Raw genomic sequence first — 16,361 nt, 5'->3', positions numbered from 1 at the left:
ATTTTTCGCTCGGGCTCATGCCGGGTAACTTCCCGCTAGTCTTACCAATAAAAAAAGTCATAATTTTTCTGTCTGTCTGCGTACGCGCGCTTGCGAGGGATTTATTTGGCTCTCGAACGGTGGGGGTTAAGTCGAAAAAAATTTGCAAGGCGGCACGCCCTAAGCCCCGCGGTGGGAATAGGCCACGCCGTTTTCCCATCCGTAAACTTTAAAGTAGTTAAAATAGAGTTTTTGTGCGATCTTTTACATAATTATTTCCCAGCCCCGCTCAAGCTGCCGGGGGGGTTGCCCCTGGCAACACACGCGTGTCATCGGTGGAGGGTGGGGGGGGGGGATTTCTCCTTCGCGTTCAAAATGCAAAAAAAAATACACGCACCGCCGAGGTAAATTCTTTAAAGTGTCACGTCCTTTTTTTTCTCCCCACCCCAATGTGTGCACTTTATACTATAGGGTCGGTAGATACTAAAATTATAACGCTTAAACAGTATTATTGTAGTAGGGGGGGTAGGGGGGTAGCAACCCAGCCCCCAGCCAGCTGGGCAATCTAGGAGAGGCCGGGGGGGCTCTGCACGGGACTAGGCCTCACCACGGCACTGTCAGGCGAGTACTTTGTGCCAAACAGTAGATATATACTGCTACTAGCGAGAAATACCCGGCGTTGCCCGGGGGAGGAAAAATATATTTTGGGCTGCACTTGCAGGCAATGACAGGCAGCCCTGAAGCAGTTTGGGGGGGCTGCGAGGGATCGTAGAATCCCTCGCAAACTCCCAAAGGCTGGGGGGGGCTGCGGCTGCACTGACCTGCAACGGCAGACATGCGGACCTCAGTGAGGTCACCCACGTCCCTTACCGAGGTCTGCACCTCGGCTGAGAATCGGATACAAGGGGAACCTCTGGAGAGGTCCAGGCAGTTAAAAAAAAAAACGAAGAAGTTGGAGACGAAAGCAGTTGAAGATAACCCAGTTGAAGCAAGAAGATCTTTTGATTTAAAGCTTTCGTGACCGCAGTAATTCATATTCTTAGCTCTTTCGGTAAAGTCACGTTGAAGGGAAACAATCAAATATAAGTAAATACACCGTTTGAAAATAAATGCGAACCGACACTTCTTTCAAATGTTTCTTGCCGTTGGTTTTTCACACCTGATGATGACCGTTTGTGTTATGGTCGAAACGTCGTGAGAATTTTTATTGTTTTATATATTTTATTATTTTATTGCTTCCCTTCAACGTGACTTTACCGAAAGAGCTAATAATACAATAAGATCTTCTAGAGTAGGACTCTGAACCCCTAGCTTCGCCGTACTTTTAAGGGCCGAAGCTCTGTGAGGTCAGTGTTGGACCTGTACCTTGGCTGGGTCAGGTCAAGGAAGCCTCACGTAGAATATTATAGCCGGAGGACCTGGAGCGTAGGTCGGGTTAGGCACGCTACACAGGGAGGCGCATAACATACCAAGTGGAGGAGGTCCTCAAGATCAACTGTGTGAAGAATTGATGTATAGTAGTGGAGGTGTTAACTATGCGCTGTTGCGTAACCTGCGTTGCCACCAGGGCAGTGCAGCATTACCCCTGGGTACAACGGTTGGGGTCCAGTCGAGGTGAAACGGATCGTGGCCAGGGTTTGTGCGAACCAATCAGACGGTTCCACGTGGGAATGTATGATTGGTTCTACCTGGCCACGAAGGGGTATAAGACGGGTGACCCAACGGACCTCGAGGAGTTCTCTCCCTGCACGAAGATAGAAGACTGGGCTGAAGCCTAGCTAGGACCCTGGACCAGCCTTTCAGCCCTTCTAAGGGCTAAGGCTCGGCATACCCAGTGGTCAGGACCCACCGGGCCAGCGGTGGGTCAGATAGCCTCCCCTAGGTCCTAGCCGGAGGACTAGGATAGCGGTAGACGTGTGAGTCCCGCCAAGTCCGGAGGTTGTACCTCCTTAGGTATCAAGGAGGTTAGTGGTAGACGTGTGAGTCCCGCCAGGTCCGGAGGCTGTACCTCCCTAGGGTATCGGGTGAGGGGACCGAATATCCCTCTGTGTGTGTTAAGCGTTGTATAAGGAAATAATACAATAAACAGTGTGCCTCCTAAAGAAGTCTGCTCGTCCTTACAACACTACAGTAGTTAGGGGACGTGTGGATAATAAAGACGTGCCCCCCCCCCCCACCCCTACGAAGTGTCTCTGGAGCAACACTACAGAGGCACTAAATTACTCGGCCACCACATTGACACAGGGGACGCGACTCCCATCCGACAGAACCCCCTTTCGACCGAGTCCCGCCGAGAAAGAGCAATGTCCGGTTGGCCGGTAACGACATGCCAGCGGCGGCCGGCATCATCTCCCCGTCCACCAGCCCCCCCCCTGGGGGTGCGCCCATCGTCCTCGTCAAGAAGCACGATGGCAGGCAGCCCTCAGGTTTTCGCGTGGACTTCCGCAAATTGAACAAAGTTTCTGTGGCTGACGCGCACCCCATCCAGCGAATAGACGGGTCGCTCGATGCCTTGGCTGGCGAGCGCTATTTCAGTAATCAAGGACAATGTACAAATGATCAGTATTGTTTCGTGTGTTTTTTTGCATTCTGACTGCAAGTATTGAGGTTAATGTAGACATAATTTCTTTGCAAAAGGTTTCAGTTTTGTCGTCAGACAAAAAAGGGGAAAAACCCCTATTATAATTGTGTGTAGATTTAATCAACTAAGTAAACCCTATACAGCAAGGGAAAAAAGTATTTGATCCCCTACTGATTTTGTACATTTGCCCACTGACAAAAAAATGATCAGTCTATAATTTTAATGGTAGGTTTATTTGAACAGTGAGAGACAGAATAACAACAAAATCCAGAAAAACGCATGTCAAAAATGTTATAAATTGATTTGCATTTTAATGAGAGAAATAAGTATTTGACCCCCTCTCAATCAGAAAGATTTCTGGCTCCCAGGTGTCTTTTATACAGGTAACAAGCTTAGATTAGGAGCACTCCCTTTAAGAGTGCTCCTAATCTCAGCTCGTTACCTGTATAAAAGATACCCGTCCACAGAAGCAATCACAATCAATCAGATTCCAAACTCTCCACCATGGCAAAGACCAAAGAGCTCTCCAAGGATGTCAGGGACAAGATTGTAGACCTACACAAGGCTGGAATGGGCTACAAGACCATTGCCAAGCAGGTTGGTGAGAAGGTGACAACAGTTGGTGCGATTATTCGCAAATGGAAGAAACACAAAAGAACTGTCAATCTCCCTCGGCCTGGGGCTCCCTGCACTGCCACTGCTATTCAGTGGCCTAAAATAAAATGTTTCGCTCCGGATGACCGCTGCAAAGTATTATCTGTATTTTGATTGTGTGTGCTGATCTTAAAGGTGCATTGCAAAATGTGATACTCCGACTGATGCTCCTGTTGTTTTGTGGAGAGACTCATGCAGCCAGCTGTGGCTCTAGGGTTTGGTGTTACATGTTATTTATGTAGTTTATTGTAAAAAATTCAGGTCACAGTTCCTATGATCACTGTTACATTGCATTTATGGCTTTATTTTGGCGATTTCTAAAAGTTTTTTGGTTTGGCCATGTTTTTGTTTATTGTAGTACGGAGTTAAACTGATGGCCTTAATCTAAGTTGTCTTGTGGTTGTTTGACTTGCATCCCACTGGGATTTTTGCACACAGCGTTGGTGTACGGTGCTATTTCAGGAATATTTAGATTTTTTTCCTGGATTTTCTGTTTGCACATGCACAAAGTCACTTTAAGATGTTTTCTTGTTCATGTTTTTGTTTTTTTGTTTGTTGCGGTTGTACCCGATTCAAGAGCCGAATGGCTCACAGGGCTATACCAAATAAATGAAACTATGAAGATCTCACCTCGTGCAGTTGCAATGATCATGAGAACGGTGAGGAATCAGCCCACACCTACACGGGAGGATCTTGTCAATGATGTCAAGGCAGCTGGGACCATAGTCACCAAGAAAACAATTGGTAACACACTACGCCGTAAAGGAATGAAATCGTGTAGCACCCGCAAGGTCCCCCTGCTCAAGAGAGCACATATACATGCCCGTCTGAAGTTTGCCAATGAACATCTGAATGATTCAGAGGACAACTGGGTGAAAGTGTTGTGGGTCAGATGAGACCAAAATGGAGCTCTTTGCCATCAACTCAACCCGCCGTGTTTGGAGGAAGAGGAATGCTGCCTATGACCAAGAACACCATCCCCACCGTCAAACATGGAGGTAGAAACATTATGCTTTGGGGGTGTTTTTCTGCTAAGGGGACAGGACAACTTCACCGCATCAAAGGGACGATGGACGGGGCCATGTACCGTCAAATCTTGGGTGAGAACCTCCTTCCCTCAGCCAGGGCATTGAAAATGGGTCGTGGATGGGTATTCCAGCATGACAATGACCCAAAACACACGGCCAAGGCAACAAAGGAGTGGCTCAAGAAGAAGCACATTAAGGTCCTGGAGTGGCCTAGCCAGTCTCCAGACCTTAATCCCATAGAAAATCTGTGGAGGGAGCTGAAGGTTCAAGTTGCCAAACGTCAGCCTCGAAACCTTAATGACTTGGAGAAGATCTGCAAAGAGGAGTGGGACAAAATCCCTCCTGAGATGTGTGCAAACCTGGTGGCCAACTACAAGAAACGTCCGACCTCTGTGATTACCAACAAGGGTTTTGCCACCAAGTACTAAGTCATGTTTTGCAGAGGGGTCAAATACTTATTTCCCTCATTAAAAGGCAAATCATCTTCTTAGGTTCTTTCGGTAAAGTCACGTAGAATGAGAATAAAATAAAAAATTGATAAAATAAAATAATAATATTCTCACGACGTTTTGGCCACAACACAAGCAGCCTTCATCAGGTGAAGGGGACGAGACTGTCAGCGCTGTCCTCCAGACAGTCTCGTCCCCTTCACCTGATGAAGGCCGCTTGTGTTGTGGCCGAAACGTCGTGAGAATATTATTGTGTTATTTTATCAATTTATTATTTTATTCTCATTCTACGTGGTGGTGACTTTACCGAAAGAACCAAAGAAGATGAATCCTTGCAGTCACGAAAGCTTTAAATCGAAATAAAATGCAAATCAATTTATAACATTTTCGACATGCGTTTTTACGGATTTTTTTGCTGTTATTCTGTCTCTCAATGGTCAAATAAACCTACCATTAAAATTATAGACTGATCATTTATTTGTCAGTGGGCAAACGTACAAAACCAGCAGGGGATCAAATACTTTTTTTCCCCCCCCTCACTGTACATTTGGAACATACCGGCAGAGGTCTCGGTTATATTCCGCTCACGGTCATTTGGGGCGTCACGTGAAATTAGGGCCCCACCATAATATGAATAAGTGATGCTAGCTAGGGTTGCGGGTATAAACCCAAACACGCTAAAGCATTTCCCAAAAGGAGGCACCGCTAACACCACCTACCCCTTTATATCACACACACATTGCCATGGGGAGCAGCTGTGGCAGACGACTCAACAGCGGACACCAGACATGGACTGGACACAGCGACTCACACTGCACTCGCCACACGCTCACCCCACTCGGCCCAGTAGCCTACCCAGGGCGGCGCCCACCCTTACCCCAGACTCCAACCCATGCTGGTTTTCATCCGGTGGCAGTCCCCAAAGGAGGAGGATGAGGGAGGGAGGGAGTTACCTCGCCACACGGTTTCCAGGACATGGGGGAGTGGGGAGAGGGAGGCCTGGTGCAGATGTAGCGGCATTGTTACGCGCAACATGTATACTTACCTGCATAGCAGTATTGTACGATTCCTTGCATAAAAGGTGTCAGTTTTTGTGCCAGCTAAAAAACCTATTACTATATCTTGTTACTGGCAAAGGTCTCATAATGTAAAGGCTTACCCCGAGCTCTCAATACTCTGATGGTGCGCTGTTTTTGAGTTGTACGCCTTATGGTGTCATCTGGTCCAACACCAGTGGAGACTAAAGGGCTCTAAGAAAAGCCGTCTCGGGTGTGGACCAATCAAGTTCAAGGACAGTGCATATTATTATCAGAGTTGTTTCTTTTTGTTTGCATTTTTGACTGCTCGTGTTGTGGTCATTGCAAACATGATCCCTTGAATCCATCCTCACCTCCTCCATAACCGTCTGGTACGCTGCTGCCACTGCCAAGGACAAGAGCAGACTGCAGCGCATCATCCACACTGCTGAGAAGGTAATTGCCTGCAATATACCAACCATCGAGGACCTGCACACGACAAGGACCATGAGGCGAGCGAGGAAGATTATGGCCGATTCCTCCCACCCTGGACACTCTCTGTTTCAGCTACTCCCCCTCCGGCAGAAGGCTTGGGTCCATCAGGACCAAAACCTCACGCCATAAAAACAGTTTCTTCCCATCTGCTGCTGGCCTGTTAAACAAGGCCAAGGGCTTACACTGATTTTAACATTTTATCTACATAATGACACCTTGCCGATATTAACTATGTTAACCTATTTGTATTTTTTATTTTTAAATTATATCTTAAAGCTATTTTATATTCGATATTTATTCAATTTCATATACTTCAGCCCCTTGGTGTTAGTTAGACTTTTAACCCTTATTATTATAGTAAGACTTGTTTAAAACTTATTTAAGATTTTAGATTCCTATATGTTGAATGTATGCACCATCCTGCCAAAGTAAATTCCGTGTCGGTGTGAACTTTCATGGCGAATAAAACCCATTCTGATTCTGATTGTATAAAAGGTGTCAGTTTTTTGCGACAGCTAAAAGGGTAAAAACCTATTACTACCAGTATTGTACGAGTCACGACTACAATAACCGTTGACCAGGGGTGAGGGGGCCAGAGCCCACTGAGGAAGGGGGCTGGGGGCAATGGTTGGACCCAGACCCTCTCGAGAGACAGGACTGTTGGGAGAGGAAGGATACAAAGTGCAGCAGCTCTCCCAGCATGAGTCAGTCCGCACTCACCTCAAGACATCGAGATAACGCCCCCTGGGACTTCCGACCTCCGGCCCTTGTCAGTGCCAGGTCCGAACGGCCCAGTGGCGGCACCCGTTAAGCAGAGTATAGTGTGAGGAGGGCACACCAAGTATTAGGACGTATCATCATCATCATCTAGTCTATCGGGTGGGAGAGGCCGTTACCTCTCCGTGTTAGGGACGTTCTGACGTTAGAGTAAATAGAAGTCTCTGCCTCCTTTGTCACACTGCCACAGGTGTAGCGCCATGGATGGGCTGCGCTTGCAGGCAACGACAGGCAGCCCAGAAGCGGTTGGGGGGGTGGGGGGGGGCTGTGAGGGATTCTACGATCCCTCGCAAACGCTGCCAACGGCTGGGGGGGGGGGCTGCGGCTGCGCTGACCTGCAACGGCAGACATGCGGACCTCAGTAGGGTCCACCCGCGTCCCTCACGGAGGTCCGCACCTCGGCCGAGGAACGGATACAGGGCGAACCTTTGGAGAGGTTGGAGCAGTTTGGAAACCGGAGCAGTTGAAGTTTAAAGACGACCCGTTGAAGCAAGACGACCTGCTAGAATAGGACCCTGGACCCCCTAAGCGTCGCCGTTTTTTTTTAAGGGCCGAGGGCTCTGAGGCCAGTGGTCGGGGACCTGTACCATGGCTGGGTCAGGTCGCCTCGCATAGCATATTGTAGCCGGAGGACCTGGAGCGTGGCCGGGGTGGGCATGCTACGTAGGAGGCGTGTAATACACGGCGAAAGAAACACTCAAGATAAAACTGTACGAGGAGGAGCTGACGTATAGTTGCTAGGGCGCGCGCGTGCTTAATAAAAGACGTGCCCCCTACAAAAAAAGGCGTCTCTCTGGAGCGACACCACATTGGCGTCGGGAGTGACTACGAATTCGCGCCACACAAAGTACCTGGAGGAGGAAGATGGACAACAAGAAAGCAGAGGGAGTTCCACGTACCGGCACGCCGAGGGACGAGGCAGGGGACGCGCCCCTGCCCCCGGGGGCAGCCCGCGTGCGACGACCGAGGGCGCGACTCCCTCGGCGCGGCACGCCCCGCCAACGTCTCAGGGGAGGCGTCGCGGGCGACACGCGCCCCGTGTCGCCGATCCCCTGCAGGCTGCAGCGTCCCCCCCGCTAAACCGCCCGCATCTCGGCGAGGCAACAGCGGAAACCGCCATCGCCTGTGCACCCGGAAGACGCAGCTTCTGCAGCCGACACGACTAGCCGCCACGTCACTTCCTGCGCGACACCCACAAACGGCCGCCATTTGTTACTGTACCGACTGACGGCTCGTTTTTAAAACCCTCGACTTTCACAACGGAGACTGCCGGCTCGCAAAATAATTTTCAGCTTCAAAAAAAAAAAATAGGCGACCGGGCCGCCTTCCAGCGCCGTTTCACCACAAGCGCCCAGATGTCTGGGTGGTCGGAAGGAAGGTGGCGCTTCCAAGCTGTCTGTCGATTCGGATTTGTAGACCGCTCATCGGATGAGTTCATAAGAAATGCAGGAAGATTATGTCTGCTCAGAAGACGCAGAGAAGACCGATGGGTTAACGACTACAACGAGGGAAAAAAGTATTTGATCCCCTTCCGATTTTTTGTACGTTTGCCCACTGAAATTATCAGTCTAAAAAAGGTAAACCAGAAGTGTAGCGATGATTGGGAAACTAAATGCGTCGAGTACCAATTCTGATCATGTGGTAGAGAACGCAAGTATCGCTCACGTAATTGACACATCTATCGAACAGGAAAACATAACTGCATTGAAGTGCGATCCGACAGGAGATACCCAACCGCAGGGAGGGGAAGTAAAACCCGATCGCCAGGTAAATGGAAAAGCAGCCCATCGTGTCGTGAAATTGCAGTGGGTGTACTGTGGATGTGGCAGAGAAAGGTGCTGCAGGGGATATGCCCTGGGAGGAATGCAGGCATCAGCCCTTGGATGAAAAATTGTGCATTGGCACACCAAGGATGGATGGAGATCAGAGTGCTGAAATGGAGATGAAGATCCATGACGGATCGGGAATTGTGTTGAAACCCAGCACTCAAAAGGCACGGAATCGAATCGTGGCACAGAATTGAATCGACTCACGGAGTCAACAAACGCGCATATTGCTGCAGGGAAGGCAACTGCCCCCGACAGTCGAGCACGGAAACTCGTGGTGCGTGCGGATTCTGGTTACGTCCAACAACGCTGGAGAGGCCTACCCACCTGCTGGGAGGCCTACCCACCTGCTGGGAGGCCTACCCACCTGCTGGGAGGACTACCCACCTGCTGGGAGGACTACCCACCTGCTGGGAGACCTACCCACCTGCTGGGAGACCTACCCACCTGCTGGGAGACCTACCCACCTGCCGCTGGGAGACCTACCCACCTGCCGCTGGGAGACCTACCCACCTGCCGCTGGGAGGCCTACCCACCTGCTGGGAGGTCTACCCACCTGCCGCTGACAGTGGTACCTGGAGCGTGCTGACGCTCAGCTGATGTGTCACACCGTGGCGAACCCCGCAGCTAACTCATTCACGTGGAGCAGGCCAAGAAACGACATTCCAGTCGTGGGCTGAGCTCAAGAAGGGCTAGCTCGAGCACCATCCTGCGGCGGGGAAAGGAGGCGGTGCAAGCGGCTCAGCCGAGCCCACAACAGCCAAGAATCTGCTGTCTGGGAGAGGGGGGGTGGGCGCTGTTAAACCCGAGCACATGGGTGAGAAGCCGTGCATGTGTGACGAGTGCGGCAAGACGTTTTTCTCACGCTCTGCCTACAAGTATATATATTTCGATTTAAAGCTTTCGTGACTGCAATGATTCATCTTCTTTGGTTCTTTCGGTAAAGTCACGTAGAATGAGACTAAAATAATAAATTGATTAAATAAAATAACACAATAATATTCTCATTCTACGTGACTTTACCGAAAGAACCAAAGAAGAAGTATATTTTTTTTTATTCCACTTGTGTGTAAATCTGTGTATACCCCGGATATTTTAGAGATGGCAATTCTCCTGCTGTGTGTCCTACTGCTGTCCCTCCCGGCCATATCTAGTGCCACACTCAACTCTACAAACGGCTACCCTCGTTATTTTGCGTCAATACTTGTTGTTCGATTTGCCACTACACCTGCAAATGAAACAGTTCATAGACACTTCTACAATCCATCATTGTATCCTTTTAAACCCTATCTTTGTCCCATTACTTCACCAGCACTCCTTCCAAACTTCATTCTGCTCTTAAAAAATAACACCATCTGCGAGCTGATGCTATTCGTCCAAGATTCGCCGCTCTTCATCCTTTCACAGAAAATACTTATGCAAACTGTTAATTCTACTTTTCTTATTCCTGGGTGGTATTGAGCTTCATCCTGGCCCAAATGAAAAGAGCTCGTATAATTCTGTAGATTTTTCTGGCAGGAAAGGTGTTGGTGTTCTACATGTCAACATCAGAGGGCTTGTGATTAAATTAATTCAACTAAAACTAGAAGTGGCAAATCTTGATCTGGACATTTTTTGCCTAACAGAAACATTTCTCACTCCTGCCGTCAATGACTTGCAGATTACGATTGAAAACTACAACCTTTTTCGGCTTGACTGAGGATCTAAAGGAGGTGGAATAGCCATCTATGTTCGTAATACTATTGCATGTTCACCAGCTCACTCCTTGTTTAAAAAAATGTTGCTTTGAAGGTCTGGCTCTCAGAATAACTCCCAAATAATCAACAGTTATTGGTAGTGTGCTGCTATAGACCGCCTTGTGGGAAGGATGTTGAAGCTGCATCGGCACTGAGAGAGCTTTTTGGGGGCCTCCCTAAAGGTGAAATAATTTTAGTGGGCGATCTAAATTGGAATTGGCTAAACCCGCCGGCCGTGGCCACAAATTTTACAAATGAATTTAACTTGTTTCAATTAATAAATGTCCCCACAAGACCCAACCTAAAAAATCCGGGACAGTCAACTCTGCTTGACGTCCTATTGACAAATGCCCCTCACAATTTCGCACTGACTGGTGTTCTGGGTAATAACCTTAGTGATCACTCCTTCATTTTTGGTGTGAGATCATTAGCCAGACCCAAAGCCCCCCCCTAAAATTGTTGAGAAGCACTCTTTGAGGCACTTCAGCACTCAGGCATTTACAAATGATGTGCTTCACTCGGATATTGATAAGGTCTGTGATATCCCCAACCTGACTACGGCTTGGGAGACTTTCAGGTACACGTTTCTCCAAATTCTTAACAAACATGCTCCGTTGGTTAGATTTAAAACTAAAGGCAACCGCCCACCATGGTATGATCCTTTGATTAAAAAGCTCATGAAAACTAGGGGCAAGGCTTGGGCATGTGCTCAGAAAAGTAATTTGGTAAATGACTGGCTAGAATACAGGATTTTAAGGAATAGATGCGTAAAAAAAATACGGCATGCAAAAAATGCCTATTTTTCCTCCACTCTCCTGGAATCACATGGAAATGCCAGGATTTTTTGGAAAACAATCAAATCTATCGAAAAGGCATCCAAAACAGAAAATCTGCCCGTTGAGCTTCACCGAAATGGGGAATATTTTTCAGATCCCAAAAAAATAGTTGACAATTTTAACCTTCATAATAAAGGTTTTTGGGTTAGATCGCGTTTATTTATAAATGTGTCGTAACCCTCCACCACCCGACACGGCCAATCAGCAAAAAAAAGTGTCACGTTGACAAAAGACAAATAATTCACTACTTTAGCCCACCGGTGTGTTGAAGAGTTAATCCACATTTACAGTTTGAGTACGACGTTTCGCTGGTAAAAACATCCAGCATCATCGGGCAATTCGCCAGTAAAGTCACCACGTAGAAGGGAAACAATAAAATAATAAAAAAATATAAAACAATAAAATGATTGTAAAACAATAAAAGTATTATTCTTGGTTCTTTCGGTAAAGTCACCACGCAAAGGGAAACAATAAAATAATAAAAAATATATAACAATAAACAAATATATAACAATAAAATTCTCACGACGTTTCGACTGCAACACAAGAAGCAATCATCGTCGCAGTCGAAACGTCGTGAGAATTTTCTTGTTTTATATATTTTTATTATTTCATTGTTTACCTTTCTACGCGACTTTACCGAAAGAACCAAAGAACGACTTTTCCTCAAGTTTACGACGCTCACATTTGAGTTTTTTTTGTTTATAAGAACACGATGAATTGTCGCTCTTGCTGATCAACACGACAGCGAATTCGTAACAAAATTTCCCCTCAGGGAGGTCCGACAATCTTCAAAAATATTTTTTTTAACTTCCAAATCTCCCTACCCCCTCCCCCCTTCTCGTCGTTACGCCGCTTTTTAAACTGAACGTAAATAACAAACAAAAAAAGCCCTCCGATAAATTACTTAAACGCAAGAGAAATATTAACAAAAAATTTGGCGGGAACGGGATCTTAATCGCATTGCGATTGGTTGATTGGTTCATTTGCATATTTATTGGTCCCGCGCGTGTTCGATTCCCGGCTCCGGAATATATATATTTTTTTACAAGTTAACATTATAATGCTGTTTTGACCATACTTCACCTCTCTGATCAGCGTGTGGATTTATGTGAGGGGGGTGGGGGTATCATAGAGAGTACAGCACATTGGAATTTAGTAGCTATAGAGAGGCGAGTGACCGATTGTAAAGTTGTTGTTTTTTTAAAAAAATTGTGTTTATATATTACTGTACAGGTGTATAAAAGTAACACGAAAAAATCTCGTCGCGACAACACTTTAGAATAATAAAATAATAAAACAAATTCCCTACGACGTTTCGGCCACAACGCAAGCAGCCTTCCTCAGGTTGCTTACCGAAAATACCCGGACTGTGAAAAAAAAGAAAGCTTTCAATCGAAACTTTAGAAAACAAGCTTACGACGCTCACATTTTAAAAATATATATAAATATATATAAGAACGCGACTAAATGTCGCTGTTGCTACTCACGTTCTCAGTCGCAGCAACAATTCCCCTCAGGGAGTCGCCAATCTTAAAAAAAAAAACTATTATTTTTTTTTAATTACAAATCTTCCCGCTTCTCCTTCTCGTCGTCACGCCGCTTTTAAAACGAACGTGAATAACAAAAGTACTCTGATAAATAAGCGCAAGTGAAAATTATTTTTTGACGGGAACGGGTTCTGAATGCTCCCACGCTGCAGTGACGAGGACCACGCAACGCCTCGGGCCCTGTTTCCCGCCTTTTCTAAAATAAATAAATAAAGTGGATCTCCCCCCGCCCTCAAACCCCAGCCAATTAATTAATTATCCGCATTGTGATTGGTTGATTGGCTCATTTGAATATTTGTTTCCGCGCGTGCCCTCACGCCGGCGTTCGATTCCCGCCTCCGGAAATTGAATTACATTTTTTACCATGATATTATTTATTGACTATTACATTATAATATTACATTTTAATATCATGATATTAGTCAATTATGATATGTGATATTATTACATTTTTACATTTGTTTTAAATAACTATTACGCTTAGAGTGCTACTGTCTAAACATAAACCCAGCGTGCGCACAGGATCGATTCCCGCCTCCGGAAATTGAATAATAATAAAATAATTATGTTACCATTATAATATAGTCAACAATAATATTAGTCAATCATGATATGTAACATTAAAATGTTAACATTTGTTTTAAATAACTATTACGATTACAGTGCTACTGTGTAAATATAAACCCACTCATCCAGGTGGGTGGGTGAATGAGTGGGTGGGTGGGTGAATGAGTGAATGAGTGGGTGGGTGAATGAGCGGGTGGGTGAATGAGCGGGTGGGTGAATGAGCGGGTGGGTGAATGAGCGGGTGGGTGAATGAGCGGGTGGGTGAATGAGCGGATTGGTGAATGAGTGGGTGGGTGAATGAGTGAATGAGTGGGTTGGTGAATGAGTGGTTGGGTGAATGAGTGAATGAGTGGGTGGGTGAGTGGGTTGGTGGGTGATTAAATGAGTGAGTTGGTGGGTGAATAGGTGGGTGCATAAATGAGTGGGTGGGTGAGTGGGTGGGTGAATGGGTGGGTAAATGGGTGGATGGGTAAATGGGTGGATGGGTAAATGGGTGGGTGGGTGAATGGGTGGGTGGATGAATGAGTGCGTGGGTGAATGAGTGGATGAGTGGGTGGGTGAATGAGTGGGTGGGTGAATAAGTGGTTGGATGAATGAGTGAATGAGTGGGTGGGTGAATGAGTGAATGAGTGGGTGGGTTGTTGTATATGTCGGTTATGAAAATTTAGATTAAAATGCATAATTGTCCGAAATTATGCTAATTTCTGTAATTATGTGCACAAATTATGCTAATTCGCGAGATAACCATATTAATTTTATGCGAGTGTGTGTGATTATGCTAATGCGAGCCGTTATGATAATTAGGCCCCGCCTCGCTGATGAGGGTCGTATTATCAATCGAGACAATACCATTAATCGTATGAGGTTATGTCAGTGTGATGCAAGGATGCCAGAGTAACTCGCCTTCGTTGTTTAACTTCGTATTAACGCTCGGCAATGCAATTATTCTCGCTTTAACGTTTACCGAGTGCATTAGTGTGTTCATGTCAGGTCTCCGAATTCAGATCTCAACGCAGAATTCAGTTCTTGTAAATAAGATTATTATGCGTGAAACAGGAAGGAAACACACCGGACTTCTGTGTTTAACCAATTTATTCTAAATGAAACCTCAGCTCTAATGCAATGTGCCAACTCTCAATCTGGGAATTTTCAACACAGTATCGATGCAGTAACCACCAACGATGGCGTTGTTTCACTTTGGCAACGGCACGTGTGGTTAATTCCACCGCGTAACGCGAGCTCAGTTGGTGAGAGAGAGAAGAGAGTCTAAACAAAAACCTTAACCCTATAATATGCAAATTCGTATACTTGAAATTAGCCACACAGTACTGCACTCATTCATGAATCCATGTGCAACCCTCGATGCAAATTCTTATCACGTTGTTACTGGGTATCAGAGCAGGGTCGGAGAAGGGTGGAACGGGGAGCCCAGGGGGCAAGAGGGTAGTGATAGGGGAGGGCAGAGCGCCAGGGCTGGACGTGGCCACGCTCCTCGGTCGGCCGTGTTGGCTGATCCCACGGCCAGCGCAGAGGGGACAGCACAGGGCAGCCGGCTGTGTCAGGACCCAGCCCGGGACCCCCCGCTAACCCCTGGGAAGTTTCGATTTAAAGCAAGGATTCATCTTCTTTGGTTCTTTCGGTAAAGTCACCACGTAGAATGAGACTAAAATGATAAATTAATTAAATAAAACAACGCAATAAAATTCTCACGACGTTTCGGCCACAACACAAGTGGCCTTCATCAGATGAAGAGACAGTCTCGTCCCTTCACCTGATGAAGGCCACTTGTGTTGTGGCCGAAACGTCGTGAGAATATTATTATCGCGTTATTTTATTTTATCAATTTATTATTTTATTTTCATTCTACGTGGTGGTGACTTTACCGAAAGAACCAAAGAAGATGAATCATTGCAGTCACGAAAGCTTTAAATCGAAAATTATATTATGCTACTGGCAAAGGAGGTTCCAGTGGTGTCTCATGGTTGTTATTGTTTGAAATTGCATCACACTGGGATTTTTGCACACAGCGTTGTAATACGGTGTGTGGGGGGTGGGGAGGGGGGTCTTTTCTGTAAGATTTGCTGGTTTATCCCAGGATCTTTCTGTTGCGCGTCGCCGCTTTAAGATGTTTCTCTGTTCACGTTTTTGTTTGTTGCGGTTACACCCTGAAACTTGAACTTTTTGATCTCGAAGGGTGTCGTGGGGTCGGAGTGTTTGCGTGTTTTCTCATGAAGTCCACCGCATCCGCTACACAGATGGCCCTCGCGATAAGGTGTGATTCCTGCTCTGGTGTTACTCCTGCTCTCCCGCGCTGCGGGAAGACCAAGGCGGCCGGGGTCTCCGGAACGTAGTTTATCCTGGCCTCGCAAGCTTGACCCGTTCGCCTCACCTCCTCTGGACAACCCTTGATTCAACACTGCACCGTTATCATTTGCTTATGCTCTTCCCAAGATTTGTGCTTTAACGTTGTAAAAGTATTAAGGGTGGAAATAACATTCAGTATCGAATTAGTAAATGGGTATTGATTCACTGATGTAGATTGTGGCCTGGTTTTTTTTTCTTCCTCCCCTATTGGAGTGAGTGTGAGGATCGATAATTTTAGCTTATTCCTGTTGTTGAATTTTGAACTTTAACCGTTGTTTTAATAGCAAATACGAGGAAAATTGTTTAACTCGTTGGCGTCACTCTTGGTGACCCCGGCCCTGTGTTACATAAAACAGGTTTGTTCATCTGGAGATTTCTCAGATAACCGCTAACCTTCCTTTGCCCCGGAGTGCATTATATATTTATTTTAATTGCCCTTTTTACGATCTCCATCTGCTGTTTGCTGTGAGTCTGGTTTGTGTGTTTTCATTTATTATTTCGGT

At 46.4% G+C, this 16,361-nt stretch overlaps 1 long non-coding RNA gene across 1 annotated transcript; it reads right to left on the bottom strand.

Moving 5' to 3' along the window:
- Window positions 1-653: 653 nt before the first annotated feature.
- Window positions 654-12,920, bottom strand: LOC142906693 (uncharacterized). The gene is made up of 2 exons (XR_012930460.1): window positions 12,868-12,920; window positions 654-8,160 (listed from the first exon to the last, which is right to left on the bottom strand). It is a non-coding gene; the product is annotated as an uncharacterized LOC142906693 (long non-coding RNA).
- Between the last annotated feature and the right edge of the window lie 3,441 nt (window positions 12,921-16,361).

The sequence above is a fragment of the Petromyzon marinus genome, chromosome 69 (assembly GCF_048934315.1).
Source record: "Petromyzon marinus isolate PM22_M1 ecotype Great Lakes invasive population chromosome 69, UKy_Petmar_22M1.pri1.0, whole genome shotgun sequence".
NCBI classification, from domain to species: domain Eukaryota; kingdom Metazoa; phylum Chordata; class Hyperoartia; order Petromyzontiformes; family Petromyzontidae; genus Petromyzon; species Petromyzon marinus.
This window is presented reverse-complemented; position numbering and strand designations above follow the sequence as displayed.